This window comes from Acanthopagrus latus, chromosome 7, assembly GCF_904848185.1.
Source record: "Acanthopagrus latus isolate v.2019 chromosome 7, fAcaLat1.1, whole genome shotgun sequence".
Lineage (NCBI taxonomy): Eukaryota > Metazoa > Chordata > Actinopteri > Spariformes > Sparidae > Acanthopagrus > Acanthopagrus latus.
In genome coordinates, this window is record NC_051045.1 from 11,287,221 (window position 1) to 11,305,667 (window position 18,447).

Consider the following 18,447-nt stretch of genomic DNA (forward strand, 5'->3'; position numbering starts at 1 on the left):
TCATTTCCTCATGCATTTTCTCTGGATCACTTTATTACCCCGCAATAGCCCCAGGCGATACCAGCCCATGATCCAAGTGTGAGTCTGTGTATCTTTTCCGTGTGTGTGTCTGTTGGGGCAGCATGCCTTCGTCTCTCCCCACCCTCCAAAGTCCACTGTCAATAGCCTCCCTGGACTTTGCCAGGCATGAGAAACAAACATGAGAGTCTGGCCTGCCTGCTTGCCTGCCTGCACGCTCTGGAGTCATTAAGAGAAATGCCCTCACCTCATGTACAATTGCATTGTGTCATACATGAACAACAGCGTAGGTGAGGCGGCTGTGCTGCAGGGGCATAAAGTAGGTGGAGCAGAGAAGAAAGAGGGAAATTGACAGAGGGACAATGTGTGGTGAGAGCTGATCACCTTTATGGTCTGAAGCCACAATACTGTTGACTGACTGTGAGCCAAGTTGTTCTGTCCATGAAGTGTGCTCTCACAGGCTGCTTCACATAAGGGAGCAACACATGAGGAAAGCCATCAAGCAGCATTTTAAGGACTCTTTAAGGGACTTTCCAGTGAAGAAAGACTGATTTGATGCATAATAAAATCAGAAATACAACCAGAAGTTTAGCTTCCAGGATTGTCATTGGTTTAACCTTGATTTGATGTTACAGAGTGGCATGAAATAGACTCTTTCAAAGAATAACCACAATATTGCCTTGGCCTGCATAGGACATTCTTTCAGCGGCAGTAACCCTGGGGTCAGAGTAGAGAGGTCTGGAAAAATGAGAAAGACAGAGAGAGAGAGAAAAAGAGAGAGAGAGAGAGCGCAAGAAGGAGACACGAGATATTTGAAAGACAATGAGAGATGCAGAGTGGAAGAGATGAGAAAGAGAGAGATGACATAAACAGAGATAGAGAGTGGCTGAAGGTGAACTGCAGCGCTCGTCTGGCTCTGGGCCTCGCCTCTGTTCTGGAGTCTCTCTCGCATCCACAGTGACATGTGGTTTCACGGCCATTACCACACCACATTATAGTGCTATGTGCCATAATGTGAGGCGTCCATATGCACTCCACTCTCTGCTGGCTCCATAAAACACGCAGGCCCAACTGTTTTTGCTGGTGTCAATGTGTGCCATTGGATCTCATTTAACTCCTTTTTGTCCTCCTTTCATCGAGTGAAACCCAGAGTCCAACATCCAAAGTTAGAGAAAGGTCGCGCGCAGAATCATAAGCATACAACAGCTACTGTATGTCATAATATTTTCAATACTTTTAAACCAGCAATCATAGCTGGTATACTGTATTGTTCAGATCTGTCATCTCAACCTACAAAGGTCACCATCTGCACATTATTTAGTAAACCAGTCCATTCTAAATGTCAAACTTTGAGAAAACCATGAAATGACAAACAAAGACTTTGAGAGGTCAAATAACAATTCTTTCAATTCTCTATTGTTTTTTTCTCTCTGTGACTGTCTCTCTCTCTTTCTCTCTCTCTGTCTGTATGTGTGTGTGTTTTTTCTGTGCACGTGTGTGTATGTGTGTGTCCTGGGTTGAGGAACAGAAGGTCTCTGCAGGGCTTGCCTGTGTGGGTGGACTCTGGGATTCACCGTGAAAACAACCAAAAAGCCAAGGACATTTCCTAAGTAGGAGCTCACACCGTACAATACAGGGCTTGGTCGTCTATTTGCGCTGTATCTGTGTATTGATTCCAATATATTTTGGGTGTGTTGGTGTAGTTTTGAGAGCGAATTTTGGATTTCTGCTTGTGCATAATACAAGTCAACATTCATTGTCTTGTGTTTGTGTTCTTCAGTGGATCATATTGCATATCTTCTTACGGCACAGCATTTTTTAATGCACACAGATGGAAAAAAGGCAACTAAACTCTGCCAGCTCCTGCTGCCTATAGTGGCGTCTGTGTAGGCGTGTAAAAAATCTACTTATTTGTCTCGTCTCAGGCGATTATTTTGTCCGTGCTGAGTGGTTGACAATAAGCCTTCACACACAGAGCAAGATTGTGTCCTTAGGTCTGATAGTTAGACAGTAGCTGTTGAAACACTCTGCTCTGCTGCCTGAGCCCCAGCCAGATAAGTGGAAGACAAAGACACTATTATATTGTCACACGTGGCCCAGAGACATTACAACTCAACACAATGCCATTGTGCTGCATGCTGCAGTGGCCGTGGGCCTGGATAAGGTCTAGCTGAACCATGCATGTGCAGTGACTCCAGATTATCTGTCACTGACACTGTGATTTATGGGTATGTTTTTAGAGTTGTGGGTGTATGTTTGAGTCCAACTTTTGGGGGCCATACCACTGAATATAGACAATCTGATATTATGACCATGGATAACGCTGTCCTTGGTTCCTCTAACTTGCTCAAAGGGGAACTCTGCAATAGACAGGCAGCTTAATGCTACATTAGCTACTAGTACAACATTCCTGAATCTCTGACCGAAAGAGTGGTTGAGTTGAGTTATGCGTTATGCGTTATGCGTTATGCGTTATGCGTAGGCAATAGAGTGTTGCTCAGCCTGCATTTTTTTTGTCCAAACCCAAGTGAGTCCAAGAGTTGTAACCTAGCCTGATCCAAACTTGAGAGGCATCCTATTGGAATTGAGCCAGAGACAGCTAATGTACAGAGATAAAAGAAAAAAATTGTTATATCTATGGTTACACAGATATTAATACAAGACTGGAGCTAACCTGGACATTTATAATATTTTGATATGAACCCGGCCTGGCCTGTCGAGACCCAACAGATTCCAGTTGGGTATCAATGCTCTTTTTGACACTAGGTTTTCTCAAGCCAGAAAAAGGTGTAGAATAAGAAAGAGGAAGAAGGTGTACTCTTTGAAAAAGGCGTAACCTTCCTCTGTCCGTACAAACCACACGCTCTCTACAGATTCCTCCCTTTCCTGCTTTTTTGTCTTTGCTATCAACTATATTTTGTCCCTCAGGAGAGCAGCTTAGATTTATTTGGCACCATGCAGGCCTCACTCTGGATCTTTTGCTAAACGGTAGCTAGAGTTTATTTGTATAGAGCTGATGTCCACCAGATGGCTGGACTTACTGGACCTGGTTCTTGTGCCGTTCCCATGGCAACCTCTCTGGAGCAATGGACAGCAATGGACCTCTTGTAGCCGGGCTGACTCAGGTCAGTGACAGGTCATAAGACTGTAAACGCTACCGCAGGTTGACTTGGCTGTTCCCTCTCTCTGTATTAAATGCCTCCTCAGACTGAAAGAGTCTGGATGGCTTTAATTGCCTGGGTGGATCCATTATAAGATCAGTTAGACAGTATGTGTGACGTCTTACAGAAGGAAAAGCAACTGACAAAATTTCATCTGTTATATTTTTGACATAAAGGATGGGGTATTTTTAATTTGACACTCCAAGAATAGACTGATATGATTCAGAGGCAAATGTGTTTCTTCCTGGATATGAGCTGAATATGAGCGGAGGGGAAATAGAGAGATAATACTGGTGGTGATCAGGGCCCGGTAGAATGGCCCATGATGGAGAGCTATAAATAGCTTCACTTGGACACTTGTCTTGGCTCCTGCCCCATCCTCCTGCACCACCCTCTGCTCTGCTGTCCCACACCTCCATCCTCTCCCTGTCCTTCCCCAATTCCACCCCCTCCCCGCATGTCTCCATCCCTCCCTCGTTCCCATATAGCACCTGCTCCAACACCTCCTCTGCCAACTGGCTGATGTCATGCTTTGGTACCGGACAGACGTCCTCACGCTTAATTCTGCCCTACTAAATGGCAGAGACAACCAGGCTTACCCACACACACTCCCTCACACACACACATACACGTTGCCACCTCCGGCATGTGATCATCTCACGACACACTGGCCTGGTGTGACTATTTCTACTCTAACTGAGGGTTTAAGAAATGTCCCGAGGTGATTAGGATCTTGTAAAAGCAATCAAAAACAAACCAGCCAGGATTGCCACTCACGATTTTGCATTTATTTTTTTCAGTTTTGTCCATTTATTGTTTATGTTTAAAATGTCCCAGCACAATTTCCCAGAGCCCAAAGTAAAGTCTGATTGCTTGTTTTGTCTAGTTAATGGTCCAAAACTGGAAAATATTTAACATACAGTTAGAAAAGCGAGAAAATCCCCTCAGATCCTGATGCTGTTAAATCATTGGTCAGTTATATTTTTTGGCAAGTGACAGAGGGGACATGACAAGAAACTAGAGGAAGATACAACTGTAATCTAACTGGAGATTTTGTAGTTCATGAGGCCATGAGGACACGTCTGGGATATTTACCCGATAAAAACTTGAGTAATTATCAAGATTAGTAGAAGTAATTGTCTGCGCATTTAATTTTAAAGCTTTTCTGACTTCTTGTATCTGTCAAGGAAAGTCACTATTTCCTGGAATTTCGTTCATTATTACCAGCCGATGACGGCGTTGACTGGTAATATTTGGGTCTCGTATGGTGTGTGCTCCACCACGGCAAAATATTGACACACATCCTATTGTTGCTGAACTACCACAGAAGCAGTTTTGAGCTCTTTGGTAGCTGTTTATATATCTGTCCTTTCTGCCAATAGACGAGGTTAGCGTCCTGTTACTCTCTGCAAAACAGGTCCAGTTCCTGTTATGTGACAGGAAGCGCAGGAAGCCAGACCTATAACTGGTGCAAGGTAACGTGGTTGCTTGGAATAAGGTGAATAAGCAGTTCTGTTTTCATTCAACTGATAACTGGATACTCAGCATGTGCTTCCATTGAATGTGTGTCTCTAACAATGCCTACCACTTCACTTAGAGTTTGGGCCCTTATATGATACGTGTTAATGTGCATCAGCCGCTGAACAGCTTTTGGATTTCAGCCTCTTTGCTCTTCATCACAGACATCCTGTGTGACCTCTCATTAGCTGTGGCACTGACCCATGACTTTGTTATTGCCACACAGGGGTCTGTCTCCCCTAAACACACTTTGCATACCCACTGTCTGTGTGCATTTCCTGTCTGCAGCATCTCTGCTTCCTGTGTTCTTAAACTCTGAAGACCTCAGTTGGGGAACTCGGCACAAGAAAAACTCTCCACTTCACTCTGTCAGGGATTAAAGCGGAGACTGCTTGACTCGACATAGCCTTTCTCCCTGTATACATGCCCATACAAATATACACACACACACAGAGTACCTCTATAAAACTGCCCACTCTACCTCGCTCCATCACATTCTGCCATTCTGTCTCTGTGCTCTCCATTGTCACTTTGCCTTTGCTTTTACGTCCTTTTTTTTATTTGCTCACAGGAAATGCAGTGCAGTTGATTTACAGCAAAGAGAGAGTGTCTGGTTAACAGAGCTCAGTTGTAGTTCTTTTCTCCTTTTAACAATATCCTCCCTGTTCGTTGGTTGTCATTCCACTCTCTTTCTTAGTATTCCTCACCCTCTTCTCCTCCTGTCACCCATCTCCCTGTCTGCACTGACTTTTCATACATCTGTGTGTCTCTCGCCCTGTTCTGTTAATATTTACTTGCGCTCAGCAGCACAGAACTAGACCCCTGTCCTGCAAAGATACACAGACACACTTCACTGGTTTTAGTCTGGTGGAGGACTGGCTGTATAATAACACATACTATGACTTCACAAATAAAATGAAATTTTGAATTAGTGAGAAAAGGTTTATTTTCCTCTTCTTCTTCAGAACCTTGACTATACTTCAAAACCTCTTCTTGCTTTTTCAGGAGAACTTCATCTCTGTTTATACGCTTTCCAGCTGTGAGGTCATGCAGGCCAAATCATCATGCGTGCTGATGTAATTAATGTATTTATAAGCCAGCAGGGGAGGAGTCGAGTGAATGACAGTAAGTAAGGAGCAGGGTAAGCTGAGGCCCTCAAGGCTGTGGAGCCACTGAGGCGTCCGTGCCTGGAGCCTGCTAGTAAAACATTTTGACCCCCTCATTAGGGCCCATTTAGAGGATCAGGAGTCCCTAAAACAACTTGTCTGCATTTCCTAACATAACTGTTGCATGCAGTCATGAGGTCGCAGCTTGAACCAGGTCTGTCTGGTTGAATCTGGAGCCAGCTGCCACTTCCATCCTCTTGTCATCCTCACACGGCTGTGACGAGGGCCTTGCGACATCGACTGCGGCCGCGACTTCGGTTTGGGAGGAGGAACCGTGAATCACAGCACATCTCCCTCTGTCTGTCTCTCTCTCCCTCCCTGTCTCCCTTCTTTTATCAGTCTCTCTACATATGCACATTAACTTGCAGCAAGGCACGGTCTGACATTCCTTTGCAAACCACAGCCATCACCATTCACCCACCCCACCCCTATAGCCCCACGCATGCTGGCCTTGTGCATGCGTGTGCACACACACACGCACATGCATACCTGGACCCGCATGCACACACATACACACTCTAAAGACCCTGTTTATTTAAGGGGAACTGAAAGAAGGCCTTCCTCATCTACTCCTCTGTTCTTTCATGCAATGGAAAGGAACCGTGTGAGCCTGAATGTGGGGCAGATCCTCTCATATGTGAAAAAAGGATTTCAGTAAAACTTTTGTTGAGGTACACAATCACCTAAGATTAACAGCCTCTGTTGTAAAATCCCATCTGAGCGGACCACCTCAGAGCAGTTTGAACAATATGTCTGAATTATTTTGCACATGTGCATTTAATTCAGATCGCTAGTCTCTGATGTGACAGAGATTTAGAAGAGTTTATCTTTTAGTAGTTTGCTATTAAAGAACTAACCTTATATTTATATGTTAATTCTTAATGAAAATGTAAGATTTTTTTGTATTTATTCAGTTTTTTTTATTTATTTGGGCAATTTTTATGTGGTTTTTAATATAAACTTTATTTAAATCTGGCCCTTTTCACATATTATTTTGTATTTTGGTTTATTTTTTGTTTGTTATGCACATTTGCACACTGAACATCAGCACACAAGCGTAAAGATAAAATGTTCTCAAATTCAAATTCAGATTCAAATAAGCGTCACTAGCACGAAAATTTAAGTTACATGTTGTTAAAGCTAAGCTACATATTATTGAATGGTAACAGTTTATCCAGGAAACCTAAATAGATGATCACAGATAAGAAATATTTCTATCTTTAGGGACTTTTTCATGGCTTTATCATGACAGTACAGCTGAAGAGTGACAGGAGAAGGGATAAGTGAGAGGGGGGATGACACGTGGCAAAGGGTCACAGGTCGGAATCAGACCCTGGGCTGCTGCGGAAAGGATACAGCGTCTGGACACAGGGCGCATCGGCTACCAACTGAGCTGCTATACCAGTGGATGTATTTAAGATACATTTTAGATATAAACACTCTTAATAAACACAAAATCACTTAGATGTCTTTGCCTTTGTCACACACAGACACACGCAGGTCTAATTCTTGACCTCTTCCATGTCATGTGGCTGTGATATAGCTGAAACCCAGGAAGGTCGTGTAAGTTAATGGTGTTTGTATTTCTACTCATTTGTTGGTGTTATTTTAGATTTTCAAAAGTGGCCGATGTGCATGTGTCCCCATTTGTTTATTTTTACACTGCTAAGTTTGCATCAGCAGAGTTCCTCATAATGAGTTACGCAGGCTGTATACTGCCAACAACATGCAAAACGCCAATGCAAAATGTTTGCTGATGTTATTCTGAGGTCTTTTAAAACTGGTTGGGGCCAGATTGCACCGAGCCATCCTCTTCCTGCTGTTTATTTATAAGCTGGTCGCTCTACTGACCTCTCCTCTAGCTCTCTTTTCCTCTTCTGTCCCTCACTCATCAAACTATTAATGCTTGGTCATTCTTTCCATTAGTTCACACGCTTCTTCCTTGTTCTGGTTCTGACAACGTGACCGCTCGTTCTGGCCTGGCCTGCGAGAACTGGCTGGAAAAAAAAAAAAAGAAGGACACTCAGTGAATTTCTCAAAATTTTTCCACTGAAACTATGATGTGAGGGCCACCGGCATCGAGTTTCGATGTCGTAATAGTCGTTAACTGTCCTTCGTTCTCCAAGTGACTCAGGGTCAAAATGAGGAAGAGGTTAGCAGGAAAGATGAAAAAGAAGATGAGTAGAGGCAGCAGACACAGTCCTCCCTCCTTTCAGTTCCGATAAATGGCAGCTTAGTGTGTGTCACGCTGTGGATTGCAGGTTAACTGTGCCTTTGATTCATCACATAATGAAATAAAATAGCCTGAGCACAAGACGATGTCAGGGAAATGGGAATTTAACACAACTTGAAATGTTACGTTTGTTGCACAAGCGAGTGGGTGTTAGGGCAAAAGACAGAATCACTGTCAGTGGAAACAAAAGCAACTTTTAAATAGCTAAATTAAATTTACTAAAAGATTATTTGAGATTTTTGTACCAACTTTTGTGAAAAGAATAGACCAACTGATAAATCAAAATGATCACTTCACACACAGTCATTGTTTTTTTTAACCTTTGTGGGCCTGAATGGTTCAGTTCAGACTCTGATAGACTTGCATATTAAATCCTTAATGATTAGGAGGTGTGTATATTCAAATCTCTGTTTAAGCATGCATAAGTATGTGCGCAGTCATGTGGTCTTGCAGTCTGCAGGAGCACATGTTTGGCACAGTTTAATCTTATCTGATAAAGGATTAGTCTCCTTGACACTTGCTCGCACACAGCACAGCACATATACCTCCTTGTAAAAGACGAGATGCTGGTTTGCATGGTGCAAATATCCGTGATGACATCACCTCTTAGCACCAGAAGGACAGGAAATCTTGGTGTGGTAAATCATTACCTCATTGGCTCTTATCATCCAAAGTTACTACTGCCAAGATTCCACAAAGCACATTCGGACTGAAGGAGGGCCCGACTGACTGTTCAAATGTCGGACATGAGTGTTTGGCGTTCTTTTAATTGAATGTTTAGTTTTCTGTGGCGTCAGATCTGATGTCTTTGAGCCATAACACATGCTCATGAGTAATTTAAATCATTTCACATGCATTGATATCAACTGGCACTTGCCCAGTTTGAGTCCTTGCGCACAATTTTGAACTTGCAGCACTTGCAGAAACACTCTGCGCAGTTGGTGGCTGCTTTGTGCAACTTGCTGCTTAGTTCTGTTCATGCATGGGTCAGTCTTTGCATAATAATAATAATAATGAAAATAATATTTAAGCTTTTCATGCAAGATTGTCTTCAGATTACCTACACAAACATAAGTGATTCACAAGAAATGATGCATGTACGTCATCCAGCAATACTGTCTGTAGTTTTGTCTCACTGTTACCTGTTGACTCCATACAGCCATGTCAGAGCAGAATTACAGGGAAACTCTACTGATTTCATACAATGACATCTGTTTGCAGGCGTGGGGGCGAAAAAAAGTCTGCCAAAATCTGTTAAGTTTCCCCGAAGTAAGCAGCAGTTGGAATGGAAGACTACAAAATTGAAGAGGAGAGAGGTTAAGGGCTTTGAAATGAGAAAGAAGTTAGGAGGAAGTGAGATCAAACTGCTGTAGCCCTGCTCCTTATCCTGGGTGATGCTAGTCACCCAATGCTACATAAACTGCTACTGGCATAACAAACCTGAGTCTCTGACCAAGACGAGTTGTTAAGGTGCACTATGGGTAATTTAGGAAACATAATTTAACAAGGTAGAAGACTGCGTGGAATACAATAAATGGTGTGGTGCATTGATGTTCATATTCTTAAAAACTGTCCAACCTAAGACTACTAATGTAAACCAAACAATTCCAACTGCTGTTAACAAGCACTGGCAAAACTCAGGGTATTACATGGAGTAACAGAACAAAATCAAGCAACCACAGTGAGACAAGATAAGCTCTCTATTCATCCCATGAGATATTGTTGATGTGAGATGAAGAGCCAATTCCAGTTGATGTGAAAACAGCTTGCATCGTGTGCAGCTTTAAATCAGATTAACGTTGTTCATGATGGAAATAAGAAGGGCCGATCCTTGAATTTCTTTCTTTATTAAGACAACATGAGTTGTTTGGTTGCACAGCAAACAGTAACTCAAGAGGCTCTCATGTTGTGTTTCTGACAAGGTAGCTACACAGAAATCTGGGACTCGTAACATTAAACTGCCCTGGCTGTCACCTCGGGGAACACGAGTATTGCCAAATCCACAAGGACTGAAGTTTTAAGGATTAAAAGTTCAAATACTGTGTTTTGTGACCTATATATAGATCTGCCAAACTTGTCTGAGGTGCTGTCATGACCTCCTTGAAATATCTGTCTAATATGTGGAGGTCAGCAAACAAACTTTAGACCTCTTTTTATGATGAGTTTTAGCACTATGGCTTCGTAGACTTTAGCTTGGTCATGATCCGAGTGAGTGCACGTGCATAGTGGCTTTTCCACAGTGTCATGCTTTCGATGTGCTGAATCAATGAAATGTTAAGAGTTGCGTTTCCAGCTTTCTCCTTTTTTTTATGTTTTTTAAGAGCTTATCTGAGCGCAAGTCATAGTCACGTTGTCTAAGGAAAGTTCATCAACAGGATGCAGCAGATGCAGAAGTAAAAGAATGGGTGGTGTTTCACAATCCGTCAGAATCTTGAAGCTGCTGGGCAACTTCCCATCTTATTCAACCTTTATTCAACCAGGTCGTCCTTTCAGTTAGAATCTATTTGTCAAGTATCTGGCCAAGATAGCGTGACATTGAAATGTTACAAAAGCTATAACTTAAAGCAAGTTAAAACCAGACAAGAGACAGTTTTAAAGAAATGGAGCTTGTTAAAACAACAACAACAACAAAAAACAACAACAAGGGACAACTGATAGATCAAGGAAAAAAATCCATCTTAGGAGAAAGAGAAGTGAGTTCTGAAGGTTAGTCCATTATCAGGCTGAGCAGACCTGAGCAAATCCTTAGTACCTAACAGGGCAGCCATCTGGTAGAGCAATAATCACAGATGTTGATTGATAGGAGATTGCACAGATATGTCGAGTTTAACCAGTAACCATTACTGCTATTTCCTTAGGCTAAACGAAGACCAGGAAACCAGATGAATATCCAAACACTTGAAAGATGATACTATAGTCAGCTATAGTTTCAAAATTATGGATCCTTATTCAATAGTATGGTAAAAAGATGTTTTGTACTCAACAAATCTGTCTTCCTGTGTCTCTTACTCTCTCTCGCTCCGTCTTCCTGGGAGTACAGTACAGCAGAGGGAGGGTAATTACTTTGTGCTCCTACCCTAAAATAACACGACTGGCCCAATTACAGTCTGGGCCTCATTACACAGCCTCGCAGAACAGAGGGAGAAATACTAGACCAATCAAAACAAAGAGGGAAAGCGGAGATGTAAGGAAGGACAACATTTAGACGGCAGGTGTTGATTTAACTTGCCTGTGAGGGGAGTGTCCAGGTGGCACAGCGGAGCGGGGTACATGCCATGTCCTGCCCTGTCCTGGCAATGTTTTGGGTTCAATCTCTGGCGTCTGCTCGCTCTCTGTTCTCTCCGTCTTTTCCATTTTGTTGCCGTCTTGTGTCACGTACAAAGCAAAAAAAAAAAAAAAATTGCCATTGGCAGACGCTCAGACATTTGAATATTTAGCTCCGTGCGTTATCCCACACATACAGTACTCTTTTCCCTTTCGACCCGTGGCCTCTGGTGTGGTCAGGGTTGGGTAAGGTTGGGTCAATGCCAGAGAAGCCTGTTTACGTAAGACTCTTCAAAGAGAGCCCGTGAAAGAGCACACTGTACAGGGGAAGGGAAGTGTAAATACCAGCCTGATGTTGGCATGACACATGCACGCACATACATCACTTACATGGGTGCACAAAATCTTACAAATAAACATATTCTACACCCCCTCAATGTACAGAAAAGAACATCTGGCATCTGAAGTCTTATCTGTGCTACTTTTACAGTCGGCTTGGAGGACGTGAACCCTTAGTTACTAGAAAACCCAAAGTGTTCTAATGTGTATGTGATGTTGTTTGACTTGCTGTTATGGTTAGACACTGTATCCCAAATTAGACCTACCCCCCTTTTTCTCCCTACTGACCATGGCTTGACAGGAAAAGCCTGCCAGAGCTTTCTGTGTATATGTATATTTGTATATCTGCTGCGTGCGTGTTGGTTTATATGTGAACATGCAAGGGAGTCTTTATACAAGCGTTATCTGTATATTGCTGGACACTGAATAAATGTTTTTGTACGCTTATATTTAATTTTTACCATTAAATTTTTATAGCAGCGAAGGGGTGTCATGCAGAGGTGAAAGGAGAGGTTTGACAGCACTTCTGATCAGACAAGACAGAACATGGTTCTCACACTTACTCATACACACCTGACTACCTGACTGGAATCTGGCAGAGGGCCAAAGGAAATTTTATGGGGAACTTTAAATACTGCCGTAACATAATTTTGTGCGTTTGTTTTGGCGTCCACCCGTTGACCCCGCTTTTCAGAAGAAGTCAGGATAGAAGTGGGACAAAAGCGGTCGAAGGGCTTGTGGACAAAAACAAAAAATCTGAAAAATGATGCATCAAAAGAGAGGAAACACAGCGTAGGGGTGTTGTTTGTAAGAGTTGGAGAGCAGAGACGAAGGTGGTGGTTGAAGGGGGAGAGGGGGCGCTGTGATTCTGTTTCGGTGCCTGGCACAGCATGGCCTGGTTAGGCTCCAGGCCTCTCTGGGGGAGCCAAGTCTTCTCCCCAGGCACTGCCAACTCCCTGTGGTGGTGTAGCTACATGTTCAATTATGCTCTGGAGCCTGCCTGTCTTTACCTATGCCTCGTAGGAAAACACTCCTAGCCTCTGTGTTTGTGTGCTGAGAAGGGGAGTCATGAAGAGATCTCAATGTGGTTTTAAGAACAGGAGAATTCACGGACGTTCAGGCTTCATCTCAAGTTAAAATTGATTGCAGTAGCTCCTGCTGTTTTGTTTCAGTACAAACATTTTATTTAGCTCCTATAGGACTGTAAGAAATTTTAGAAAGTTCTTGTTGATTGAGTCATTGGATACAGTATGGCATACTAAGAAAAGAAACAGTTCTTCCTATGCTGTTATAGTTTCCAGGAAAGTAAAATTGGGCATGCTGAAGTATTTATATAACATGGCAGTGCAGTAGTTATGCTAGTACAGAAAAATTAACAAAATCAAGACAGCGGCACCAGTCCCGATCTGAAAACAAACTTCCTTGATCCTTTGAAAAAAAAAAAAATCTTTTTATAAAAAACTACACATTTGAGTCAATCAGTAGAGATGCACGGATGGAAATTTTCATTAAACTGAAATGCATGTGTCTGCATTTGTGTGTGCAAGCGCACATGCCTGCAGGAGTGTGGACGCATTCCTGTGGGTATGTAAGTGTGTGCATGTGTGTGCCGGCATGCTCGCCTGTGTATCTGGAGGCATCCTTAAAAGGGGAGGGGGAGCAATTATCACTGCCAATAAAACAACAACAAACAAACAATCATTGTTCTGGGCCTCACCTTGTTGTACCACACCCCTCCATAAACCTTATTTCACCAGGACGACTGACACAGAAAATGTGCTGCGCTGTGCTGCCTAAGCAGTCTCCTCAAATAGCGCTTATGCAGTCGACACGCTGCTCCCACGTGGACCTGTGGGCGTGCTCATGTCAATTACATACGTGCACGAAGATATGCAGGGTGTAAAAAGCACATGCATGTGATGTACACACACAGCTGGTTGTGATTTCAATCAGCACCACATGGGTAACTTTGCCTTTGAACACATCATCTTGTCTTCTGGTCTCAGCACAAAAGGACACAGCGTGCATTGAGTATTGATTTGGGCAGAGAGTGTACCCCTCTGTGTGTTTATGTGACGCACCTACCGCGGCCATGGTCATTTTATACCTTCTCCTTCCGCCTCCCCACTTTTTAATTGCTCTTCTCCATCTTTCTCCAATTGTCCTGTATCCCTAATTTGTTCAAAATATATGTGTTTTCCGGGGAGACACTAAATGTGCACCCTGCAGGAGTTTTGTTTAAACTGCGTAATGGCAAATTGTCCCTTTGGAGTGGGTTGTGGCTGTGTGTGTGTGTGTTTTTGAAACATATGCACAGTGTATTTCTGCAATACTCATGCACATCCTGCCTTGCATATACAGTATGAGTGCATGTTGGGTTATAAGCATGTAAACATCCCCGTAGACTGCTGTTGTGTTTACGTCTTATTACCCTGGCAAGAGCTCGGTCGCTGGGGAGCTACATTTGTAAACATCGTGCCTTGAGAGGCCTGCAGTGTGTGTGTGTGTGTGTGTGTTTGCACGCATTTGAGCAAGAAGTCTCAAGAGGTAGTATTGCTCAGTTTGTTTTTTCCTCTTGAATATGATATACAAGTAATGTATGATTAAGCTAAATATTTTGTAAAATAAACAAATAAACATCATTATCAAATCAGATGTGATTTGAAGTGGCAGAAAGGTATGACACGCACATACACAAACACACATACAAAACAATCACACGCACCACCATAAAAAAGATATGTGAATAAAATGCTATCACATCATTAAAGCTCATTTGTGGCCTGCGATGTTGATTGAAACATGCTAAATTTGTCTTCAAAGGTTTATTGACTATTTTATTGACTCTGATCATTTAAATCAACGCTATATTATAATGTATTAGTAAAAAATCGTCAAGTTTGACATTTTCAATACAGAGCTTTAGCAGATCATTTCAGATAGTTGGGATCCGTTCAGCTCGTTCACAATGAAACACGAGCTGCACCAACTTGTCCCCGCTGAGTTTCCCCCTGTCTTTGCGTGCTCAAAGTGTTGAACTGGGCTCCTGCTGGTTTGTTTGGAACTGACCAATCAGGCGTGCGGGACATGGACACTGACATCAAAGACATGACACTGCCACCATTCAGAGTCATGGCCTACTTAACTCTCTGTCTGTCTGTCTGTCTGTCTGTCTGTCTCTTTCAGTCTAACTCTGCACCAAGAATGCACAAACTGACAAAAGACAAGTATGATGTCCATCACAATGTATATTTTTTACAGAAACAGATATCATTATTATTATTTTCTTTATAAAAATCATGATTGTTTCTTGTCTCTTCGTACAGATTATCAGAGCTGCATTAATCTGGTTTTGTGTTGCCACCATGAAATGCTGATCATATAAACTTGACTTTTCATTGTTTGTGACTGGCATAACTGGGCACCTCTTCAACTGGTGAACAGGTCTGTCCTCAGCACAGCTGTTCCTTATTTAAATGTTTTCCCCAGTTTTTGAAGTGACATGCTGTATCATGTCTGGCAAGACTTGACTGTCTTGCAGAACAGTTGGCGCAGGCATTCGTCAGAATTAAACGCTGGGAGCTATTTTCACTATTATAACCAGAACAGTGCACTTGAGCCTGATCATGCTGTACTCATATGCACTACCCTTTGCACCCCAGCAGCAGGGGATAACCCAGCTGACCTGCAATATTATGGTTCTGCTTGGGAGCGAGGCCAAAGAACGGTCTCCACCCTCAACTGGCTGAGCTGTCGCCCTTAGCTGATGTGGTCAGGAGACAGTAGAGAAATTATTAAAAGTCTTGCTGTGTTTCACTTTCATTATATGGTCTTACCCTTGTTTTACTTATATTGAAAGGGGAATTCCAGCTTTTTAAACTTGGGTCCTATATTTGTTTGGGTGTGTCAATGATTCACACTTAGTAAAGTGTCTTGGAATGCAAATGGCGGCAAGGTAATCCTTTCAGACGACTCCGTCTGTCAAACTTATGTCCAGGCTGACAGGCTGTGGTTGTTATTCAAAGTGTCTGACAACATTATGGAAATGATTTGACCTTTCTGTTAAATAATAAGATAATTTTTGTAAACACAAGTCTCACTCATGAAGAAGTCTCGCTGCGAAAGAGGTGTGTTGTTGGAGGAAGACGACGGAGAGATGGAGTTGGAGAGAAGCATTCAGATTTTACCTTGAGAGAAAAATATATTTCCAAAGTAACTGACTAACTGATTTTGACCGTCCAAATGAAGGAACGACTATAACAATTCACCTCGTCAAATATGCGGTGCCGGGGACTTCTCCTTGAATGAGACGCGTGTTTCAGGTCACAAAAAGGATCTCAGCATTTATCAGTCTGTAGGAATTGTGTCCATAATGTTGTCGGAGACTTAAGAGAACAACCTCAGCCTGTCAGTGGCAATTACAGGCACTTTCAGTGGACATTAATTTGACAGTTGTAGTTGCCCCAAAAGATTCACTGCAGCCATTGCAGCTGTGTTGCAGCTGCCAGCTGAGGCGATCTACTGGACTGATACAGAAACTTGTGGTAAGTGTGAACCATTAACGCACAAAGACATGTTAATGTTCCTCTTTAAGAAGCAGTTTTTGATATCTGCCCCCATTTCCTGTTTTTGCTGCTTCAGATTGAAAGTTTTCAAACGCCAAACTACCAGAAGACACCAGGGTTACTGACTGATTAATAACTTCTTGTTGTCGACCTAGCAATTGATAGATATTTTCATTATTTTGTTTTTGTTGGCTAATTAGTTTAAATATTGCAGTGGTAACAGTAGAAGCGGCCACAGCAAAGGTCGGGTGAGGAGCTGCAGGCGACAGGTGGTTACACTCAGACCTCCACTGCAAACAATCATCACGAGTACAGTAAGGCAACACCTTTTTCCATGCTGACACACCTGAATCATCTTGTGCCAATCCCACATCACAGGCTCCGGTAACGCCTTGCTCACGGTGCGGCACAATCAGGGTGTCCCTGTTAAATCTAAATATTAATGTGTGGGAAAGGGGAGAAGAATACAACAAATCAATCGGCGTATGAGGGAAAACACAATGGGCCCGACAGAAAGCGAAGGGAGACACGTAGATGAGGAATTGTGTCACTCATTGAGATCATCATCCCTCCTTGACCTGCAGCACTAAACTGGGAGAGAAACAGTTCACAGTTAACCCTTACTGCCTGTTTCTCCCTGTCTGTCAGTGTCCGTCAGCCTGCAGAGGAGTCATGCAGCTTGGAGGCTGGGACACTCTGACCAGCGTTGAGTGCGGAGGTGTGTAGAGCAACACACACACACACACACACACACACATACACACACTCCTGGACCCCTCTGACTGTTCCCACAGAAAGGCAGACACCGGGCTGTTTATCTAGCCATTAGCTGGGGGGAGGGGAGGCCAAGATGTGTGAACAGAGGTGGACGTGTGGTTTTTTAGTAAGACTGCATTTTTTACACACACACACACACACACACACACACACACACACACACACACACACACACACACACACACACACACACACACACACGATGATTGAACCCCAAAATGTTTTACATACATATTACATGTTTTGGTTGCTCAGGGGGGAAGGGGAAACAAGCTGTGAACACAACAATGACATGGTTGATATTGTGTAACTCATCAGTAATAGTTGCGTATTTACTCCTTCAGCAGTTACAGAGCAAATGAAAAACTCTCTTGCTTACCATATTTGTGGCTCTGTTTTGGTCTCCACCAACTCCTGAGGGAAACATCTGGCTCTTAAGCTGCTAAATGTTCACCAGCTTTTTGGTAAGTGAAAGTCAAGAGTTGTGGGTTGGACAGCTAAACTGCGAGCTTAAACCGGCTCTACAGCACCGTAAAGCTGAGGAAAGCTACAGATTCTGTGGTTTAATCATAACGAGCCACCCGTACCTACCCAAAATATTGATTATATCTGCTTTAATGATGTACTCAATAATGGACTAAGAGTAATGTATTGACATGTAGAGGATAACAGTAAAAACCTGGGGGTGTTTGTCTGGTACAATTAATTTGCATGTCAGTATTTTTCTCCGACTGTTGTTCTTGGCACAGGAAGTGCTGTGTATTGTGTGAAACTGATGTCACATCACATATCATGAAAACAGGCAGCCTTGTGATTATTCATCATGGCCTTGTTTTACATGATAGCGGAGATAGAATTTATAAAGAAAATGCAGCAACGGTGACTTGCAATGAGTAACCTCAATCGCTGCAATACATGTGGGAACTGAAGCTGTTAGATCCATCTGTGCTCTCTTCGAATGCACCAGACTACTTGATTAAAAGCGGTAATATTGTCTTGTAGATGAGATGTAGATCTTATGGGAGATGCTGGTCTACTACTGACTCAACCAGTTAATTCGTTACTTTGGCAATTTAACGTATAAGTACATCCTGCTGAACCCGATCGGACTGGAGCCCCTGGACATGCAGCTGAGACAAACCTGGCGAATGCGACCTCTCTCTGTTTGTCAGCAAGCCGGGCAGTGCTGCAGTGCGACCCCAGAGACCCCCGAGGCCCTCTCAGAGCTCTGCAAGCTGGCACCTTGTTTCTGCCAGTCCCTGTCGTGCTTGCTCTGCGGTAAGTTTTATTTTAATGTCATAATAACCCTGTGTCACAAATTCACATATTAGAGCACACCATCTTCTTCTGTTTAGTTTTGATATGAATGTTACACCTTGATAGACCAGGCCTTGATACTTTATGCA

The 18,447-nt window shown here is 42.9% G+C and overlaps 1 long non-coding RNA gene across 13 annotated transcripts in view; it reads left to right on the forward strand.

Annotated features, from left to right (window-relative positions):
• LOC119022914 overlaps positions 1–18,447 on the forward strand; it is a 191,331-nt gene that overhangs the window by 156,896 nt on the left and 15,988 nt on the right. For 10 of the 13 annotated variants that reach the window (XR_005076114.1, XR_005076118.1, XR_005076116.1 and 7 more), the window contains 3 exons: positions 16,913–16,982; positions 17,386–17,505; positions 18,127–18,319. This is a non-coding gene — a long non-coding RNA (uncharacterized LOC119022914). Of the gene's footprint in view, positions 1–16,912; positions 16,983–17,385; positions 17,506–18,043; positions 18,320–18,447 lie in introns of all 13 variants that reach the window. The other 3 variants (XR_005076119.1, XR_005076122.1, XR_005076123.1) reach the window with 3 other exon arrangements.